Below are 20,219 nucleotides of genomic sequence, written 5' to 3' on the forward strand. Positions count from 1 at the left end.
CAGCAGCAGCAGTTCCTTAGGGTAGAATCCCATTTTCTGCAGCACATCCAGGGATTGACCATTCATGTGACAGGTACTTCACAAATAATTTCATCCTCCAGTCTTTGTTTTCCAATCCAGCTATATTTGAAAATCACTTGGGGCTTTTGAAAAAGCCAGACTTCTTGCTTCATTCTCATTCTGCATCTTTTTTCAGTTTCCTAATGGGGCTCCCTGGTGGCTCAGTGGTAAAGAATCGCCTGCTAATGCAGGAGATGTGGGTTTGATCCCTGGTCCGGGAAGATCCCACATGCCATGGAGCAACTAAACCCGTGTGCCACAGCTGTTCAGCCTGTGCTCCAGAGCCTGAGAGCAACAGCTACTGAGTCCACATGCTGCAGCTACTGAAGCCCACTGCTCCTCGAAGCCTGTGCTCTGCAACGAGAGAAGCCATTGCAATGAGAAGCCCACACACCACAGTGGAGAACCTGCACAGCCAAAAATAAAATTACAAATTTATAAATTTCCCAGGGATTCTGATATTCAGCTGGGTTTGGGAATCAATGTTTAAACCCACTTGTGAAGTAGGTAATACTATCCCCGTTTCCCAAGTAAGGAAATTTGAGAGAGGTTAAGTCACTTAAGAGAGATTAAGTCATTTAAGAGCAAGCAGCTAGAAGGTACCAAAGATTAGATATGAACTCAACTCTGAGTTAAGACCTCAGAGGCTGCTTTGCAGTTGAGGAAGCCAAAGTCTAGAATCTGGTATTAAGTGGCAAAAAAAGATTCTTTTCTTGCCAGGTGGAAGGCAGGCCAACACAGTAGGAAATATTAACTGAAGGTATAAATTCTTATCATCCTTGGGTGGAATTGTAGTCGAAAAAAATTATATTAAAAAATTAATATAGTGTAATAAATATACCAATAAATCCTAAAGGAAATCAACCCTGAATATTCATTGGAAGGACTGATGCTGAAGCTGAAATTCCAATATTTTGGCTACCTGATGTGAAGAACTGACTCATTGGAGAAGACCCTGATGCTGGGAAAGATTGAAGGCAGGAGGAGAAGGGGACAACAGAGGATGAGATGGTTGGATGGCATCACCAACTCAGTAGACATGCTGCTGCTGCTGCTGCTAATTCACTTCAGTCATGTCCGACTCTGTGCGACCCTATAGACGGAGCCCATCAGGCTCCTCCGTCCCTGGGATTCTCCAGGCAAGAACACTGGAGTGGGTTGCCATTTCCTTCTCCAATGCATGAAAGTGAAAAGTGAAAGAGAAGTCACTCAGTCATGCCTGACTCTAAGCGACCCCATGGACTGCAGCCTACCAGGCTCCTCCGTCCATGGGAGTTTCCAGGCAAGAGTACTGGAGTGGAGTGCCAGTGCCTTCTTCGCGGTAGACTTGAGTTTGAGCGAACTCTGGGAGATGGTGAAGGACAGGGAAGACGGGAGTGCTACAGTCTATGGGGTCACAGGGAGTCGGACACAACTGAGTGACTGAATAATAAAAATATTTTTGTGTCTATTGAGTAGTGACTGGGCAGATGCAAACAGGAACTGATCTCTGTCTTCACAGCTTTTTCTTTGCCCCGAGGCAGACATCCTGGCCTGTTGTACATACTTATGTATTTGTTGAATAGGTGAATACAAATTATAATATGACTTGATAAGATGCTAGAATAGAAATAAGTAAAAGAAATTGTATTGGATGGAGGGGTTAGGTCTTGAAAAATGGATGGAAAATTCCAGGCTGAGAAAAACAAATGGGCAGTGAGAACCACTGAAAGATTTTCACATTTGTTCCTTTAAAATAACTGTCTGAAGCACCAGGAGTGGGAGAAAGAGCTGGTGAGAGGAGCAACTGAAGGTCAGATGACTGAGTTTTGAGTTGGTTGCTGTGGTGCAGATCCAAGGTCATGAGTAGGTATGAGGTTGGCCTGAACCAAAGCCGTGGGATTAGGGGCTGGGCTGGGGAGACTTCCTTAAGGGAACTGCTGGGATTCAGCGAGGAAGAGGAGGCCTTGTGAGCACCGTTTCCATCAGGACTCAATGTAAGTTTTCCATAGAAACAGGTTGCCTGGTTAAAATGCTATATATGGTGCAGCACATTGCAGATAATTGGGTGATAGTGGACCAGCTTGGAAACCTAGCCACTATTTGTAAGTGTATTTCTGCAGAAGAAGAAATGAGCTCTAAACCCATGAACTTGAAAACAAACTTTTAGAACACTTTCTGAACAGGGGCCAGCTTTCCAGAAAGTCCCAGTGGAGAAGAAGCAATTCTCTTGACTCCTGCTGCCCACCCTGGCACCATCCTCAGGTCCCCTAGCTTCCACATTATTTCATCAAGGAGAGGCCTGTCTAGGCTTGTAGGTCAGGGAGAATGTTTCCCCATGTGGCCACTGGTACCCTGATCTCTAATCAGACCCGTCTCATAATCACTTGCTTACTGTCTCGCTCCTGTGGTCTTTTAGCATCATGGGGATAGTGACTGCACCTCATTCAAGGCTGTGTTCCCAGTCCATAGAAGAGTGGCTTCTGTGTCTGGTGCACCTGAACTGAAATTTGAACCAGGTAAGAGGTTGGGCAGGAATTTGGCCTACTTAGTGAGAAAGCAAATGGTCTGATCTCCTAGAGCCTTAATGGGTTTTTTTTGAGGAGGGGCGATTGTCTGAAAGGGGATGTTAGAAGAGGTTGGAGATACTGGGAAGAATGGATTCAAAACTGAGATACTTTTTTAAAGAGGCAGCTAATAGCTTCTGTTTGCAGTCATGTAATTATCTGTTATGTTAATGAGTGTGTATACTTGGGCTGATTTGGGCAAAAGGAGTCTCAGTATAGACTGACAGCAGGCAAGAACATTTGGGAAGATTAATGGAAGGTGTAAATTTCATTTTCTCTCCCATGAGGGCTTCCCCTGTGGCCTGTGCGTATGCATTTAACAAGAAGGAGAAACCCTTGCTCTGGCATCCGGGCCAGAGAGACCCCCCCGACCAAGGAGGGCAGAGTTGAATTGAGGTGCAAGGTTTCAGGAACACTCAGGAAATGTTTACTCAGTCCCGTGTGTCATTTGAAGCCTCAACCTGACCCAGAAGAACTCGATCCCTCTCTCTGCTCTGTCAGTGTGTTGGCCTCTTCCTGAGGGCTGGCACTGATATGGGGAGTGTCCTTGTTAGTGAAGGGCAGTCACTGTTAGCTTAAGAGAGACTTTGGATTTTGATCGAAACTGTCCTGATGCAGAAGTCGTGAGCCTGGTGTTTAGGATGGAAGATGCATCTGTCCTGTAGCCGGGCCCTCATTCCCTGTGGGTGTACTCTTGCTGGAGAGGAGGGATGGGGGCTTCTCATGATCCTTCTCATCAGAGTCCTTTGATTTTAGGTACCCCAAAAGGATTGGTTAATTTATTTTATTTATTTTAAAAATTATTTTGACTGTGCTTGGTCTGCATTGCTGTGTGAGGGCTTTCTCCAGTTGCAGTGAGCGGGGTCTATCTCGAGTTGCAGTGCTCGGACTTCTCATTTAGTGGCTTCTCTTGTGGAGCACGGGCTCTAGGGCTCACAGGCTCAGTAGTTAGGGCTCACGGGCTTAGTTGCTATGCAGCATGTGGAATCTTCCTGGACCAGGGATCGAACACATGTCCCCTGCACTGGCAGGCAGATTCTTAACCACTGGATCAACAGGGAAGTCCAAGGACTGGTTAATTTAAGCCAAAGGGGATTTATTGGAAGAGTATAGATTATTTCAGAGATCCTAAGGGTCTGCTGAGAAACATGATATGGAGAGGGTGTCAGGGGTCCAAGGAACAGGAACAGATCTTGGTACCTCTGTTGAGTGAAATCAACTCCACCTTTTATTCTGTACTTGCATCTCTCCCTTTATGATTGAATTCCTGGGTCTTATTGATCTTGCTTGGACCTTGTGCCTCTCCCATTGCTAGGAAATTAGGGAAAGACATTTGATCGACAAACCAATTAAGACTCCCTGTTAGGGCCTTCCCTGGCAGTCCAGTGGTTAAGATTCTACCCTTCCACTGCAGGGGGCATGGGTTCGATCCCTAGTCAGGGAATTAAGATCCCACATGCCTTGGAGGCATGGCAAAAACAAAAATAAAAACATTCCCTGTTAACAGGGTAGAGGTAATTTTCCAAAAGCGAATCAAAGCTCTCTTGCTTCTTGAGAAGGGGGACATGGATGCCTGAAAAGCCCTGGCTGGCCCAATGATGCATGTAAATCACATGACCTCCTGGAGGAGCCTCTGGGTTTGCCTCATTCCAACCAGGAACAAGACAATACCTCCTCCCATCTCTTCCCTCCGTCTACAGATCGTATGCAGTGTAGATTTTGCAGAAGATTTTTGGGGAGAGGGGCTTCCCTGATAGCTCATTTGGTAAAGAATCCGTCTGCAATGCAGAAGACCCCTGTTCGATTCCTGGGTCAGGAAGATCTGCTGGAGAAGGGATAGGCTACCCACTCCAGTATTCTTGGGCTTTCCTTATGGCTCAGCTGGTAAAGAATCCGCCTGCATTGTGGGAGATCTGGGTTCGATCCCTGGGTTGGGAAGATCCCCTGGAGAAGGGAAAGGCTACCCACTCCAGTATTCTGGCCTGGAGAATTCCATGGATTATATAGTCAGTGGGGTCACAAAGAGTTGGACACGACTGAGAGGCCTTCACTTGGAGGAGAGAGGTATTGAACATCAAAGGAAAGTGAGTCCCCACATTCTGGAGAGCAGGGACTGTATCTGTTCATCACTGCTTCTCCAGTACCTAGTACCAAGCTTTACATGCATAGACTTCTTGAGATAAATATTTGCTGAAGCAATGAATCCATTTGATAACCTAGATTCTCTTTAGCTATCAATTGGCCTCCTGCCTTTCTCTTCATGCTTTTCTCATATGGCTTTTCCAGTCCTCTCTAATGTCTTGGTCAATTTAGCTCTAGCTCCAGAACTCTTGACTCAGCAAAATAAAAGCCACACAGTTAATCAGACCTACTCATCTCAGAAAGGTTTATCAAAGTTATTCAACAGACACAAAGTGAGACTCTTGGTCAGTGAAGCAGAGGAATTCTGCTGCTAAAAATTTTACATCATTTCATTATGTACAAGCTCCTCAAATTCTGGTATGCACCCTGGTAATGCACAGAATCAGAGAAGGCAATGGCAACCCACTCCAGTACTCTTGCCTGGAAAATCCCATGGACAGAGGGGCCTGGTGGGCTGCAGTCCATGGGGTTGCTGGGAGTCGGACATGACTGAGCGACTTCACTTTCATGCATTGGAGAAGGAAATGGCAACCCACTCCAGTGTTCTTGCCTGGAGAATCCCAGGGACGGGGGACCCTGGTGGGCTGCCGTCTATGGGGTTGCACAGAGTCGGACATGACTGAAGCGACTTAGCAGCAGCAGCAGTAATGCACAGAATGGTGACCCTGAAAAGATACATTCATGGACTAATTCCCAGACCCTAGGAATGTGACCTTGTTTGGGAAAAGGGTCTTTGCAGATGTAATTAAGGATCTTGAGATGAGATGATCATCCTAGATCATCTAGATGAATCCTGAATCCCATGACAAGTGTCCTATAAGAGACAAACAGGAAATATTTAACAGATGCTAGAAGACTCAGACGCACAGAGGAGGAGGTGATGTGAAGACAGAGGCAGAAATGGGAGTAATGTGGCCACAAACCAAGGAATGCCCAGCTATCAGAAGCTGGAAGGGACAAGGAACAGAATCTTTAGAGCTTTTGGAGTAAGTATGACACCTTGTGACACCTTGATATTGGGCTTCTGGCCTCCTGAACTCTGAGAAAATGAATTTCTATTGTTTTCCGCTGTCAGGTTTATGGTGACTTAGCAGCCCCAGGAAATGAATGCCTCCCTATATGAAGTGCTGCAGTGAAGTGTCAACTGCTGCTGCTGCTGCTCAGTCGCTCAGTCATGTCCAACTCTTGGCGACTCCGTGGACTGTAGCCCGCCAGGCTCCTCTGTCCATGAGAGTTCCCAGGCAAGAATACTGGAGTGGGTTGCCATTTCCTTCTCCAGGGGATCTTCCTGAGCCGGGATCAAACCCGAGTCACCTATATCTCCTGCACTGGCAGGTGTCTTCTTTACCGCTGAGCCACCAGGGAAGCCCAAACTGGCAGCCATCTTCTCTTAATTCCTTAAATGCAGTGTGCCTCTTTCTGCCTTTCACACCTGGAACACTGTCAGAATCTCTCCAAGACAGGTTGACCACCAGTGTCCCACCAGCTAAGGTCACCTGGATGCATCTCTTTGCTTCCTGAGAGAGCTTTAACAATTTAGAAGCGGCCATGAGGTTTCTCTCTGCATCCCAGTGTCTGTCTACTTTTGTCATAGGCAATAATCATTGGCAAAACAAAAACGAAATTTGGATTTCTTTTTAAAAATTTATTTATTTGACTGTGCTGGGTCCTAGTCACAGCACATGGGATCTAGCTTCCTGTCCAGGGATTGAATATGGGCCCGCTACCCGAGGAACTTGGAGTCTTAGTCCCCGGACTACCTGGAAAGTCTCTGGATTTTTTATATAAGCTCAAAGACCCTTTAGGCTGGGAGGTCCTGAAAAGATTATCTAAATCAGAGATTTTTCCAATGATTTTTAGACATGGAACTCTGCTTTAATGAAATCCCCAATCTTAATATGTAAAAGACAAAAGTAAAGCTAATCTAAATTGGGAGGGAAGAGAAGGGTCACAGCTCGTGCTGGCTCAAGTCCACCTCCTATTTCAGTCCCTTTTTACCTATTTTTTAAAAAATAATAAATCCCTTGAAATTTCCCTGACTTCTGTTCTTAAAAATGATTTTTCCAAGTTGGTCTCATTTCTGGACCACGGCTACAGAGAACAGCTCCTTTCCTAGTCTTTGCTGGCTTTTTAGGGACCAGTAAATCACTCTCCCCATTTCCTTCTCAGTATGGAATGACACAGAGAGAGAAGCACAGCTATCAGACATAGGTAAAAATGTCAGCTTCATTACCGAGAAAAGCTGGCTTGGAAGATGCGGAAGTGGCGGTGGCGTCATGTGGGTGTCCTAAATTGGATCCCCAGAATTTGGGAGTCCCTTGTTCCTGGCACAGCCACCACAGGGACAGGACAGCCTACCGCTGATCACAGGGAAGAGCAGAGAGGATGGCCTTCCAAGGCTTCACTGGCTTCACAAGGGCTGAGGTCAGTTTCTTCATCTGCTCACAAATCACACAGGTCTTCCAGTGGGGAGAAAAATTAGTTTCTTGCTTACTTAAAAAAAAAAATGTTGATTTATTTGGTTGCAGCACACGGGACCTTCACTGCATTATGCAGGATCTCTTTTGATTCGGCACACAGACTCTCTAGTTGTGGCGCACAGGCTCAGTAGTTACGGCTCACACACTCAGTTACTCCATGGCATGTGAAATCCTAGTTCCCCAATCAGGGATTGAACCCAAGTCCCCTGCATTGGAAGACAGACTCTCAACCATTGGACTACAAGGGAAGTCCCAGTTTCTTTTTCTTCCTGGGAGATCCCTTCTCCTCTGGTAGCTCAGCTGGTAAAGAATCTGCCTGCAATGCAGGAGACCCCGGTTCAATTCCTGTGCCAGGAAAATGGAGAAGGGATAGGCTATCCACTTCAGTATTCTTGGGCTTCCCTGTGGCTCAGCTAGTAAAGAATCCACCTGCAGTGTGGGAGACCTAGGTTCGATCCCTGGGTTGGGAAGATCCCCTGAAGAAGGGAAAGGCTGCCCACTCTAGTATTCTGCCTGGAGAACTCCAAGGACTGCACAGTCCATGGGGTCACAAAGAGTTGGATACAACTAAGTGACTTTCACTAGGGAAATGCTAGAGGAAGGAATAAGTATTTCTCCTTGAGAATGTTCACTTTTATTCCATTGACAAGAGAAGATTCCATTTGGAAACCCAGAACCCAAATGGCATTTTCTGGGAAGACATGTTGTATATTAGTCAGAACAGGTCAGGCCAACAGCTATAACAAGCAATCCCCAAGTCTCCATCACATCTCCATCATGACAGGAATATTTCTCATTCACATCACAGCCCACTGTGGGTAGGCAGGTAGGATGGCGGAAATGAGGAAGAGGCTCTGCTCCATGCAGTTATTCAGGGACTCAGCCTCCTTCTCTCTAGCGCAAGGATTTTAAACTTACTCGTGTGCCATGGTGGGAAATACTAGTAGCTCTACGACCTCCTGGGACCTCAAAGTCCTCCGCTGAATTCTTGGCTGGTGGTGAGCAGACTGAGGCACAGAGCAAGTGGCGGATTGTGCAGGAGATTTTAGGGGCCAGGCTGAAAGTAGGATTTGTCATTTCTGCCCATGTTCTGTTGGCTAGTACTCAGTCAGTTCAGTTCAGTTGCTCAGTCATGTCCGACCTTTTGCAGCCCCATGGACTACAGCATGCCAGGCCTCCCTGTCCATCACTAACTCCAGGATTTTACTCAAACTCATGTCCATTGAGCTGGTGATGCCATCCAACCATCTCAGTCACGTGATCCCAACTAATCCCGAGGGGAACTCAGGATGATCAATCTCCCTGGTGGTGTAGAAGGACCATCAAAGAAATTGAGAGAATACAAAGCCTCAGCACAGTATCACATTTACAGAAACATGATCCAGCCACCAAAGCAGCTTCACAGTGATCCCAATCTTTGAGGAGTCCAGAGAACAGACCCACTGCAGGGCTGCTGCTTTTCCAAAAGTTTTTATCAAGTTGGGTTCATTTAGAAAATCTCACACATCTCAAGTATAGGGTTTGATGAGTTTTTACAAACTGAACATCCCTGTCTAACTAGCACTAGGTCAGCCCTTTAGAAGCCCTCTAGAACCCCCTAATGGTCATCAACACCTAAGTGAGCCGCTATCCTGACTTGTAACTACGTAGATAACTTTTGGGGCTTGCATGGTTTTGAATATTCTATAAATGGAATCATGAATTCTTTTGTGTCTGGCCTCTTTCATTTACCACTAAATGACTTGTGGGAGTCATTCACATTGTTGTGCAAAATTGTTCCACTTTCCTTCTTGTTGCTGTATCGGTGTAAACACATCCTGATTTATTTACTCATGCTACTGTTGATGGGTGCGTGGGTCATTTTAGGATAAAGTGAGCCGTGCTGCTGTGAACATTTTAGCGCACATGTTTTGGTTGAACATAGGGACACGTTATCTGCTGGGCAGGGACTCCTGTACCTCCTTCCTGGAACTGAGAATCCCCGGATCACAGAGATGTTCGAGTTCTGCTCTAGAAGAAAACCACCAGTTTCTCAAAGAGATAGTACCTCCCACCCCCGCGGGAATGGGGTACAAAGGCGCCAACGTTTGGTTGTCTTTCTTTCTCCGGAGTTTCTTAAAATCCTCATCCATTTTGTTCCATTTTGACCCTCATACCTGAGGCTGTACCCCTAACTCCCCACCTCCAAGAACACTGCTTCCCAAACCAGAATCCTTGAATCTTTTCTCCACTCGCCCCTGTTTTCACTTTCTTGCTTCTCTTTGGTGCCTCCCAGCTCATTCTCTGATTCTCTGTTCCCCAAATGTAGGAATAAGCCTGGCTGGAAGGAAGTGGAGGAGGTGGTGGGAGGGATGGGGTGTGGTGGCGGGGAGGAGGGTGAATATGCAGAGATAAAGTTTCCTTTAGAGATGGAGGGGGTATGCGTGGGGAGCTGGCAACACTCACTCATTAATAATTTTTGTATCTGTCACACAGAGAAAGAGAATGAAAGAGAACCCTTAAAAATCATTAAGATGAACTGTCTGGAGGAGCGTGGGGTTGTATGAATATTCACATGCACATGGGGTGTGGTGGCAGGGAGGGCCATGGAGGGGGCCTGAAGTGAGGAAATGAACTCCCCAGATCCTCCCCCACCCCAACCCCTTAGGGAAGAGGGGCAGCAGGGTGAGGCGAGGGGCAGGGGGGTGTAGGACCTGCTGAAGTGGGTGTTGAGCAAAGGCCTCTGGAACCTAAGAGCGACCCTGGCTGGGAAAGGTGTCAGGCAGGCGCTGAGGCGGGAGGCAGCTGAACGGCCCCCACTCTTGAGAAACACGCAATCATTAATCAGCATCACCAGGCCCCACTCAGACTAAGTGGCCTCTTGTGATTAGGAATGGGCCCTTGAAGAAGAAAAACTCAGCCTTTAAGCATTTTAAGTGTGTGCATTTGACAATGGCTTTCTTGATAGCAGTGGGGTTTCGGAGGGGAGTTCCAAGTGCAGGGCTCTGAGTGTGTGTGTGTGTGTGTGTGTGTGTGTGTATCAAGAGTGCAGGCCTGGCTTTGGGTCCTAAGGAACAAAGGCCATCAGAGGAGTTGTGGGCCTGGCCTTGGCAGCAGGAGACGAGACAGTCCGCCCTGCAGGTTCAGTTCTGACTGGGTGCCTCTCTCTGGGTAGGAGCTGGAGCTTCCAGGAATGGTGGTGAGGGCAGCTGGGGACTGGTTACCCTCAGGACTTCTGAGTCACACGGTCCTGACGCACCCAGAAGCCCAAACTAGAAGGAAATAATCTGGCTCCCACCTTGGAAGTCTGTTAAGTCAGGGTGTGTGTGTGTGTTCAGTTGTGTCTGACTCTCTGCGACCTCATGGACCCCCAGGCTCCTCTGTCCATGGAATTTTCCAGGCAAGAATACTGGAGTGCTTTGCCATTTCCTACTCCAAGGGATCTTCCTGACCCAGGGATCAAACCTGCATCTCCTGTGTCTCCTGCATTAGTGAGCAGATTCTTTACCACATAAGCCACCTGGGAAGCCCTGTTAAGTCAGGTAGTATATGTAAATAATTTAGCTCTGCTCAGGAATGTTATTTCTTTCCTTCCCAACCATGAACTCAGGTCATCCCCACAATCATTACACTCTGAGGGTAGTATTGATGTGAGAGTTGGACTATAAAGAAAGCTGAGTGCCAAAGAATTGGTGCTTTTGAACTGTGGTTTTAGAGAAGACTCTTGAGAGTCCCTTGGACTGCAAGGAGATCAAACCAGTTAATCCTAAAGGAAATCAGTCCTGAATACTCATTGGAAGGACTGATGCTGAAGTTGAAACTTCAATACTCTGGCCACCTGATGCGAAGAACTGACTCATTGGAAAAGATTCTGATGCTGGGAAAGATTGAAACCAGGAGGAGAAGGGGATGACAGAGGATGAGATGGTTGGATGGCATCACTGATTTGATGGACATGAGTTTGAGCAAGCTCTGGGAGTTGGTGATAGACAGGGAGGCCTGGCATGCTGCAGTCCATGGGGTTGCAGAGTCAGACACAACTGAGTGACTGAACTGAACTGAGGGCAGTACTATCTTCATGCTGCAAATGAGGATGCTGGGGCTCAGAAGAAGCCAAAGATCCACCCCCTTCTCAATTAGAGGCAGAACCCAAACCCCCTGCCTTCTGTATATTTAGCATGGACTAGGGGGTCCAGCCAACCTTGGCACCGCTGACACTGCCCTTTTCCAGCCCTAGAATCTCAAGCCAGTTTTTATATCTCCTTGAACCTTGAAAGATGAGGCCCACCTCATCAGGTTGGTGTGAGATCTCGGTGAGCGAATGTTTGGGGAGTACTGGGTGCAGACGCTGTCCATGGAAATCATTTCCCAGCCTTCAGATCCGTCATCAGTTTAACCCTCACAACAGCCCAACGAGGTTGATGCTGTTACGGATGAGGAAACTGAGGGTCCGAAGGTGGAGACTTCGCTGGCCCCTGGCTATACTTGCTTTGTGGAGCTGGTGCTTGTTTCCAGGTGCGAGAGAGGCTGGCAAAAGGCGATTGAAACTTCTGTGCTGAGGTGGAAAGCAGGAATTCCACAAATGGAGGAGGACTGCCAACAGGCACAGGATGGCCACAAGGCAAGCAAATGTCCACCGTGCTCGTGGCCCAAGTGAGGGCGTTTTGGGGACATCACCTTATTCTCTAATGACCCTAGAAAGGTACAGGTTTTGTCTATTGGTGTTCAACTTGCTGGATTTCCCAGGTGGCTCAGGGGTAAAGAATCTGCCTTGCAATGCAGTAGATGCAGGAGGTTTGAGTTCATTCCTTGGGTTGGGAAGATTCTCTGGAGAAGGAAATGGCAACCCACTGTAGTATTCTTTCCTGGAGAATCCCATGGACAGAGGAGCCTGGCAGGCTACAGTCCGTAGGGTTGCAGAGTCAGACACTACTGAGTGACTGAGCACACACACACATTCAACTTGATACGTGCCCTTTCATACTTTTTCCTGCACTACTATGGCTGAGGAACTGTGTTATTCAGACTCCCTTGCCAGTTGGGCTTCAGTTAATTATTGCAGTGAAAGTCACCTGTGGGAAGTCAGCACGTAGAAGCTGTTTATCCTCTGGCAGCAGGTAAGAGGGCTCTCCTCGGGGAGTGTCTTCAGCCCTCCCAACACTGGTTATGGATTCTTGGGAGTCACCCCAGCCCCGTGTTCCTGGTGGACATGGGCCTGTACCCACGGGCACTTGAAGAGCCATGGAACTCGGGGGAGAATCAAGGCTTTCCCACTGTCCCAGGGGTCCCCTGTGGAGTCGTGGCTGCTGCTGCTGCTAAGTCGCTTCAGTTGTGTCCGACTCTGTGTGACCCCATAGACGGCAGCCCACCAGGCTCCCTCGTCCCTGGGATTCTCCAGGCAAGAACACTGGAGTGCGTTGCCATTTCCTTCTCCAGTGCATGAAAATGAAAAGTGAAAGTGAAGTCGCTCAGTTGTGTCCGACCCTTAGCGACCCCATGGACTGCAGCCTTCCAGGCTCCTCCGTCCATGGGATTTTCCAGGCAAGAGTACTGGAGTGGGGTGCCATTGCCTTCTCTGGTGGAGTCATGGAGTGGATACCATGTCACTGGAGGGGCCTGAGCGGTGACTGCTCACCCGGATCTCAGGCTAGTGGGCTCCACCCAGCGATGCCAGAGCCAAGGATGCATGGATGGGAAAGCAGAGGAGCTGGGGAGCAGTGCTGAGCCGGAATCAGATGGACCTGGGGCCGGTCCTCTCGTCACCACCTCCCACCTGCCTCTCAGCTCCCAGAGTCGCTGAGTCTCTGGCTCACCATCAGTAAAATCAATAGACTGATACCTGCCCCTGGGGGTCGTGGGGAAGCTGGGTAGAAAAGTGCACGTGAAGCCCTTTGCAAGCAGAAAGAAGGGAGTGTCTTTTCATATGGAGGGAGCACTCTCAGGCCCTGGAGAAGGACCCTTCAGCCGAGGAGTGATCTGGATTTTCTGGTCCTCCTGATGGGAGGCGGTGGCTCCCACAAGAGGGTGAATGTTCTCTCCACGTGTCCATGTGGCTTGGCACATGTGTAGGCCTGGTGCTGTGCTGGGGACGCTAAGGTGGAAAAGTTTCGGTCTCTGCCCTGAAGTAGTCCTAACGGGAGATGCCACAACCCAGCGAGATCACAAGTCACCATGAGAGATGCATTGAAGGGGTGTGTGGAGGACACATGGGAGCTCGAAGCAGAGGCAGCTCCCCTGGACTTGGGGGTGGAATCATAGGAAACTTCTAGAAGGAGGGGTGGCTCAGCTGAGACCAGATAAAGGAAGCAGGGCTGGGGAGAGGGTCTCAGGTAGATGGGGCAGTGTTGCTAGGGTCTAAAGACAAGAGACATGGAAGACTGTGCAGGCAAAGGGTGAGGACTGTGGGGGTGACAGGCTGGAGCAGGGAGGCCAGTCACATCCTGCTAAGTCAGGGGTTTGTATTTACTGCTCCAGGAGAAACCCAACTGGCCTGGGCCCAGCACCAGGCTGATTTATCAGCTCCAAGTGCCAAGAATGGGCGCGTCACCTGTTCTGAAATCCGAGGCATACAGGGACCAGGGTGAATGCTCTCTGTCCCTTGTCCAGTGTTAACCCCAGCTGCCTCGGGCCCCGTGGACTCTAGCCTTGGTTCTTGGCAGGAGAAAAGTTCCAGGAATGGAAATGGCCCCTCCCAGGACCCGCTCCACCCTCTATTCACCTCTTGTCCCTGCTCTTTATACAAATCCGAGGTCCTCTCTCTCTCCTCACTCGTCAAGTCAGGCAGGAATGAGCACCGTGGTTCCCACGTGCCCTCCAGACAGGTGATTCGCATGTGGAGACCGGACGGGCTCACCCTGGTGTTTCTTTTTATTTTTTTAAAAGTAATTTTATTTACTTATTTTGGCTGCGAGGGCTTTTCTCTGGTTGCAGTGTGTGGGCTGCTTCTCTCTGCAGTGGCTTCTCTGTTGCGGAGCACAGGCTGTAGGGCACGTGGGCTTCGGTAGTTGTGGTTCCCAGGCTCCGTTGCTCCACGGCGTCTGGGATCATCCCAGATCAGAAACTGAACCCCACTGGCAGGTGGATTCTTTGTTTCTATGGAACAACCAAGGTTGTTTTCCCATCAGAGAAACCCCTTCAGCTGTGCAAAGGGAGGCAGATGGAAATTAAGTAGGAGAGAAGGTGAGAAGAGAGAAAAACACTTGTTACCAGTGTTTCTGTTAAACCCTGCCTCCTCCCACCTGCTACGCTTGTGGTTTATTCTTCTTTATCTCTGAACCCGGAGTGGGTGGCACCTCCTCCAGGAAGCCAACCATGCCTCCCCACTTCTTAAAATTTACTTTTTATTGAAGTGTAGTTGATTTACAAGGTTGTATTAATTACTGTCCTGTGCTAAGTTGCTTTAGTCACGTCTGACTCTGTGTGACCCCATGGACTGTAGCCTGCCCCTCCTCTGTCCATGGCATTCTCCAGGCAAGAATACTGGAATGGGTAGACATACCCTCCTTCAGGGGATCTTCCCGACCCAGGGATTGAACTCGTGTCTTCTGCATTGAAATGTGGGTTCTTTACCTCTAGTGCCACTTGGGAAGCCCTGTGTTAATTACTGCTGTACAGCAAAGTGACTCACTTATACATACGTGTGCATTCTTTTTTATATTCCTTTCCATTATGATTTATCACAGAATATTAAATATAGTTCCCTGTGCTATACAGTAGGACTTTTGTTTATTCATTCTATATCTAAAGGCTTACATCTGCTAATCCCACCCTCTAACTCCTACCCTCTCCCACCCCCATCCCCCTTGACAACCACCAGTTTATTCTCTGTGTCCCTGATTTTGTTTCAGTTCCATGGGTTAGTTGATTTGTGTCATATTTGGGTTTCCACATATAGGTGATATATGGTATTTGTCTTTCTGACTTACTTCACTTAGCTAGTTATATTCACATTGCTGCAAATGGCATTATTTCATTCTTTTTTATGGTTGAGTAGTATTCCATTATATATACATAATAGCATACACAGACACACACACACACCCCACATCTTCTTTGTCCATTCATCTGTTGATGGACATGTAGGCTGTCTCCATGTCTTGGCTGTTATGGATAGTGCTGCGATGGGCACCAGGGCACCACACTTCTGCTTTGAATTGATGCTTCTCTGCTTTCCAGTTCTCTCTGCTGGTGTCCAGCTGTAATTGTTGTTGACCATTATGCCTCCCCCACTAGACTCTGCAGGCAGAGTCTTTATAGTCTGAGCCACCAGAGAAGCCTCAAAGGATACTCAACTTCATTTCTCCCCCACCAAGCTTCAGTTTGAATTTGGACTGATTTGAATTTGAAGGAAGATTTGTCCTTGATAATTACTTGAGAACTAAAGACTGACTGTTTGTAATTCTTACTTGCTTGAGCCCACGAAAGAGGAGGTTACTCTGGTTTCTCATACTTTACAAGGGACAGTGGACCTTTTATGGCTCAGAGGCTTTAGGAGTAAGTGAACTGATGGCTTTACAAAGACGACTTTGCTGCTGCTGCTGCTAAGTCACTTCAGTCGTGTCTGACTCTGTGCGACCCCATAGACAGCAGCCCACCAGGCTCCCCCGTCCCTGGGATTCTCCAGGCAAGAACAGTGGAGTGGGTTGCCATTTCCTTCTCCAATGCATGGAAGTGAAAAGTGAAAGTGAAGTCGCTCAGTCGTGTCTGACCCTGTGCGACCCCATGGACTGCCGCCTACCAGGCTCCTCCGTCCATGGGATTTTCCAGGCAAGAGTACTGGAGTCGGGTGCCATTGCCTTGCTACATGGCTGCAATAAGATGTTTATGCATGCCATGCCAAATTGTCTCAGTTGTGTTCAACTCTTTGCGACCACAGGGACTGTAGCCTGCCAGGCTCCTCTGTCCATGGGATTCTCTAGGCAAGAATGCTGGAGTGGGTTGGAAAATAAAAAGTTGGTTCTGGAGTATAGTATTTCAGTTCTGGTCTTGGGTATGTAACTAACTGGAAGATGACCTTAGGCGGATGACTCATATTGGACTGTTTTTCCCCATCTCTGAAACAGGGAGGCCTGGGTTAGATGAATTCTGCCACCTTGCATCTTGGTGACTCTGAATCAATGGCTTGTTTACCTGGATTCCTTGGCCAGAATCCCCTGGAGTCCATTTGAGTGTTTGCCTTCCACAGGCTGGACCTCCTCGGGGGCTGTACCACCCAGAGCCCTTTGTCACTGGCTTCTGGTTGGGCTTGGCCCTGGGAGGCAATGGCAGGAGATTGGAGGGCTGGGGGCTGGCGGGGAGGGAGTCTGGCATTCCTTCATTTCTCTTTTCCTCTCTCTTTGGTGTTGTGTCACCAGCAGTAGCTACAACCAGGACTCCAGCTAGTGGTCCTTCCTACATGGCACTAACGGTCACTGGCTTCTGGTAACACTCTTCCCCCAAGGTTCCTTCAGCCCCACAGGCCTGGCCAGATCCGGGTACCTTGGTTGTTCCTTTAGCCCTGACCACACTCATCTAAGCAGTCCCTTCAGCATGCTCTCTTCAACCGAGCCACCTGTGGTGGGTAACGTTTCCTCTTGGGCTTCTGACCCTCCAGCACTGCATCAGGGCTTCACGTTTGTTATCTAATCGGTCCTCACAGACCTCCCTGATGCAGCCATTATCTTCCCATTTTACACCCAAGAAAACCAAGGCTCAGAGAAGTTCAGTGACTTGCCTCCAAAGACAGGATTTGTATGGCCCAGCTCCGACGTCAGTGTTCCTCCTCTTCCAACTGCTGGTCGTGCGTATCCTCATCTCTTCCCCTGTTTCCAGGCAGAGAGACTTCTCAACCTTTCCATCCTTCATAGTTTTCCTTTCTGGTATCTTGGGACAGGACATTCATCTATCTAGGCTCTAATTTTTACGTCTAGAAAATATCAATGTGCCCACCTGGTGTCTTAATTCATCTGTGTTGGCAATAGTTGGTGAGAGCTGTTAGTCGAAACCCTGCTTTCCTGCTCGTCTGCAGTCAGCCCAGGCAGGCAGGGGGCATGATCCTAGGGAAGAGCATTCTCCTGCTGCGGGGAAGAGGCAGGGATAGGAAAACAGTGGGCAGTCTAATGCCGCCCTCTCTGGCTCCAGCTTTGAATCCTTCAGGTTTGTCTTTGATCTTGGAAGCCAAAAGCCTCTCCCCAGTTTATCCTAAGGAACAATCAGAGACACAGGAGACCAAGGATGAACAAAGATTGCAGTAGCAAAAAAACTTGGAAACGCCCTGCCTGCCCATCAGCAAGGCGTTGGTTAAATAAATCATGGTCTGACACTGAAAATGACTCATTTGAAAATCCACTGAAACCGGTCTGCATGTGTTGACATGGAAACAATGTCCAGAGCAAGTTGTGAAAGGAAAGGGGTTATAAAAGCGTGCATGTGGTGGGACGCAATTTTTATAAAAAATAATCTTGATCTGTTTTGTTCTCTCGCCACATCCAACCAGGCAAAACTACAACCTGCAGACTTTAGGCCCTTTGACTCCTCACTGATACAAACACTCGGGCAAGGCCCATTTCCGCACGGGCGGGCGGGGTGTGTGTCCCCTCCTTCCTTCACCACGGGTCCCATTCATCTTCCCATCCCTTCTTCCCGTGACCTTTGGTGGGCCACTTTGCTCACTGCTGTGACAGCCCATTGCACTGGGATGAAGTTAGTCATCTAGCCTCCTGCCTTCCTCACTAGTGAAGATGTGGATTCAATTTGGGGGCTCCAGAGCTCAGCCCTTAGTATGTGTTGTATTTTTAAATTTTTTTATTTTATATTAGGGTATAGTCGACTAACAATGTTGTGTTAGTTCCAGGCGTGTGGCAAAGTGATTCAATGATACATATACATGTATCTATTCTTTTTCAATTCTTTTCCCATTTAGGTTATTACAGAATGTTGAGTAGAGTTCCTTGTGCTATATAGTAGGTCCTCGTTGGTTATCTATTTTAAATATAGCACGTATGTGTTTGTAGAGTAAGTGAATGAGTGAATGAACCAAGATGGGATGCTGGAGGAAAGGGTAAAATTGGTTTAGTTTCTTTCACATATATGCTTTAGTCTGGGCCCTGCTGAGGCTACACATAATGTTAGAGGCAGAAGAAATTGGCACCGACACCTAAAAACTCTAAAATGTAGGGACTTCCCTAGTGGCCCAGTGGTTAAGACTCCAGGCTTCAACTGCAGGGGTGGGGGTTTGATCCCTGGTCAGGGAAGTAAGATCCACAAGGCATGGCCAAAAAAGAAAAAAGCTAAACTGTAGAACACACCTTTCTAATGTCTCATGGAAATGCTTATATTAAAAAAAAAAAAAAAACATTTTTGAGTCCATTATGCTAGGAGGAAAAGAGAAAGCTCTTCCCAGTAGAATGCCAACTAAACACATAGAAGGAAAGATATGCTTTACCATCTGAACTGCCAGGGAAGCAGAGGAAAGACAGAGCTACAAAAATCACGGTTTTGCAGCCATCAAAGTATTCATTGATTTAAGCAGATGTGATTCAACTTGATTTTCAAGTTCATTGAAAATCAATAGCAGAGGCCAAAATCATTGGGAGAAACATTAGAGAACAGGCTATTTACACAGTCTCAAGATATCTGCCACAGATTACAGATTATTTACAAGGGGAAAAATGATAGCTTTACAGTGGAGAAACCTGGCGGACACCACCTTCACCAAATGATCGATGTCAACATCACCAATGAGAGGATAAATGGACATCCGGTACATTCCGACGTGTGGCACTGAGAAGGCCATGCCGACTTATGTCATATTCCTGCCAGAGTCCTTTAGCATTTGAGAACCAAATCATGAGGACACCTTCAGACACGTGCAGCGAGACAGTGACCTTACTCGTTAAGGATGTCAATGTCTTTAAATGTGGAAGCCAAAGGCTGGGGACCAGTTCCAAATAGAGAGGAAAGAGGCATGACAAGTAACTGCAAAATGTAATTCAGGGTTGGATCCTGGAAACAAAAGTTGGTGTAAAGGGAAATACTAGACAACAGGCAAAATTAGAATGGATTGTATACGAGATAGTAGGATTGTAGTAATGATACTTATGGATTGTATACGAGATAGTAGGATTGTAGTAATGATATTTATGGATTGTATATGAGATAGTAGGATTGTAGTAATGATACTTATGGATTGTATACGAGATAGGATTGTAGTAATGATACTTATGGATTGTATACGAGATAGTAGGATTGTAGTAATGATACTTATGGATTGTATATGAGATAGGATTGTAGTAATGATACTTATGGATTGTATATGAGATAGTAGGATTGTAGTAATGATACTTATGGATTGTATACGAGATAGGATTGTAGTAATGATACTTATGGATTGTATATGAGATAGTAGGATTGTAGTAATGATACTTATGGATTGTATATGAGATAGTAGGATTGAGGTAATGATACTTATGGATTGTATACGAGATAGTAGGATTGAGGTAATGATACTTATGGATTGTATACGAGATAGTAGGATTGTAGTAATGATACTTATGGATTGTATACGAGATAGTAGGATTGTAGTAATGATACTTATGGATTGTATACGAGATAGGATTGTAGTAATGATACTTATGGATTGTATATGAGATAGTAGAATTGTAGTAATGATACTTTCCTGAATTTGGTAAGGGCATTATGGTTATGCTTTATTGGAATTTTGTGTGATGAAACATTTTGAATGTACAGAAAAATGAAGAGTATAATAAATATTCATTACCTCGTGTTAACCATGAGTTTGCCATCCTTTGTTTTCTGAAATATTTTAAATATTTAAAAGTAAATTATATGTATCTCATGAGTGGTGCTAGAGGTAAAGAACCCACTTGCCAATGAAGGAAACAAGAGATGCGCGCTTGATCCCTGGGTGGGGAAGATGCCCTGGAGGAGGAAATGGCAAACCACTCCAGTATTCTCGCCTAGAGAATCTCATGGATAGAAGAGCCTGGTGGGCTACAGTTCATAGGGTTGCAGA

At 47.1% G+C, this 20,219-nt stretch overlaps 1 long non-coding RNA gene across 1 annotated transcript; it reads left to right on the forward strand.

The window, feature by feature from the left end:
* Positions 1-1,495: 1,495 nt before the first annotated feature.
* LOC113904140 lies at positions 1,496-19,934 on the forward strand. The gene is made up of 3 exons (XR_003514420.1): positions 1,496-2,036; positions 2,459-2,558; positions 18,863-19,934. It is a non-coding gene; the product is annotated as an uncharacterized LOC113904140 (long non-coding RNA).
* The last annotated feature ends 285 nt before the right edge of the window (positions 19,935-20,219 follow it).

Source organism: Bos indicus x Bos taurus, chromosome 14 (genome assembly GCF_003369695.1).
Source record: "Bos indicus x Bos taurus breed Angus x Brahman F1 hybrid chromosome 14, Bos_hybrid_MaternalHap_v2.0, whole genome shotgun sequence".
NCBI classification, from domain to species: domain Eukaryota; kingdom Metazoa; phylum Chordata; class Mammalia; order Artiodactyla; family Bovidae; genus Bos; species Bos indicus x Bos taurus.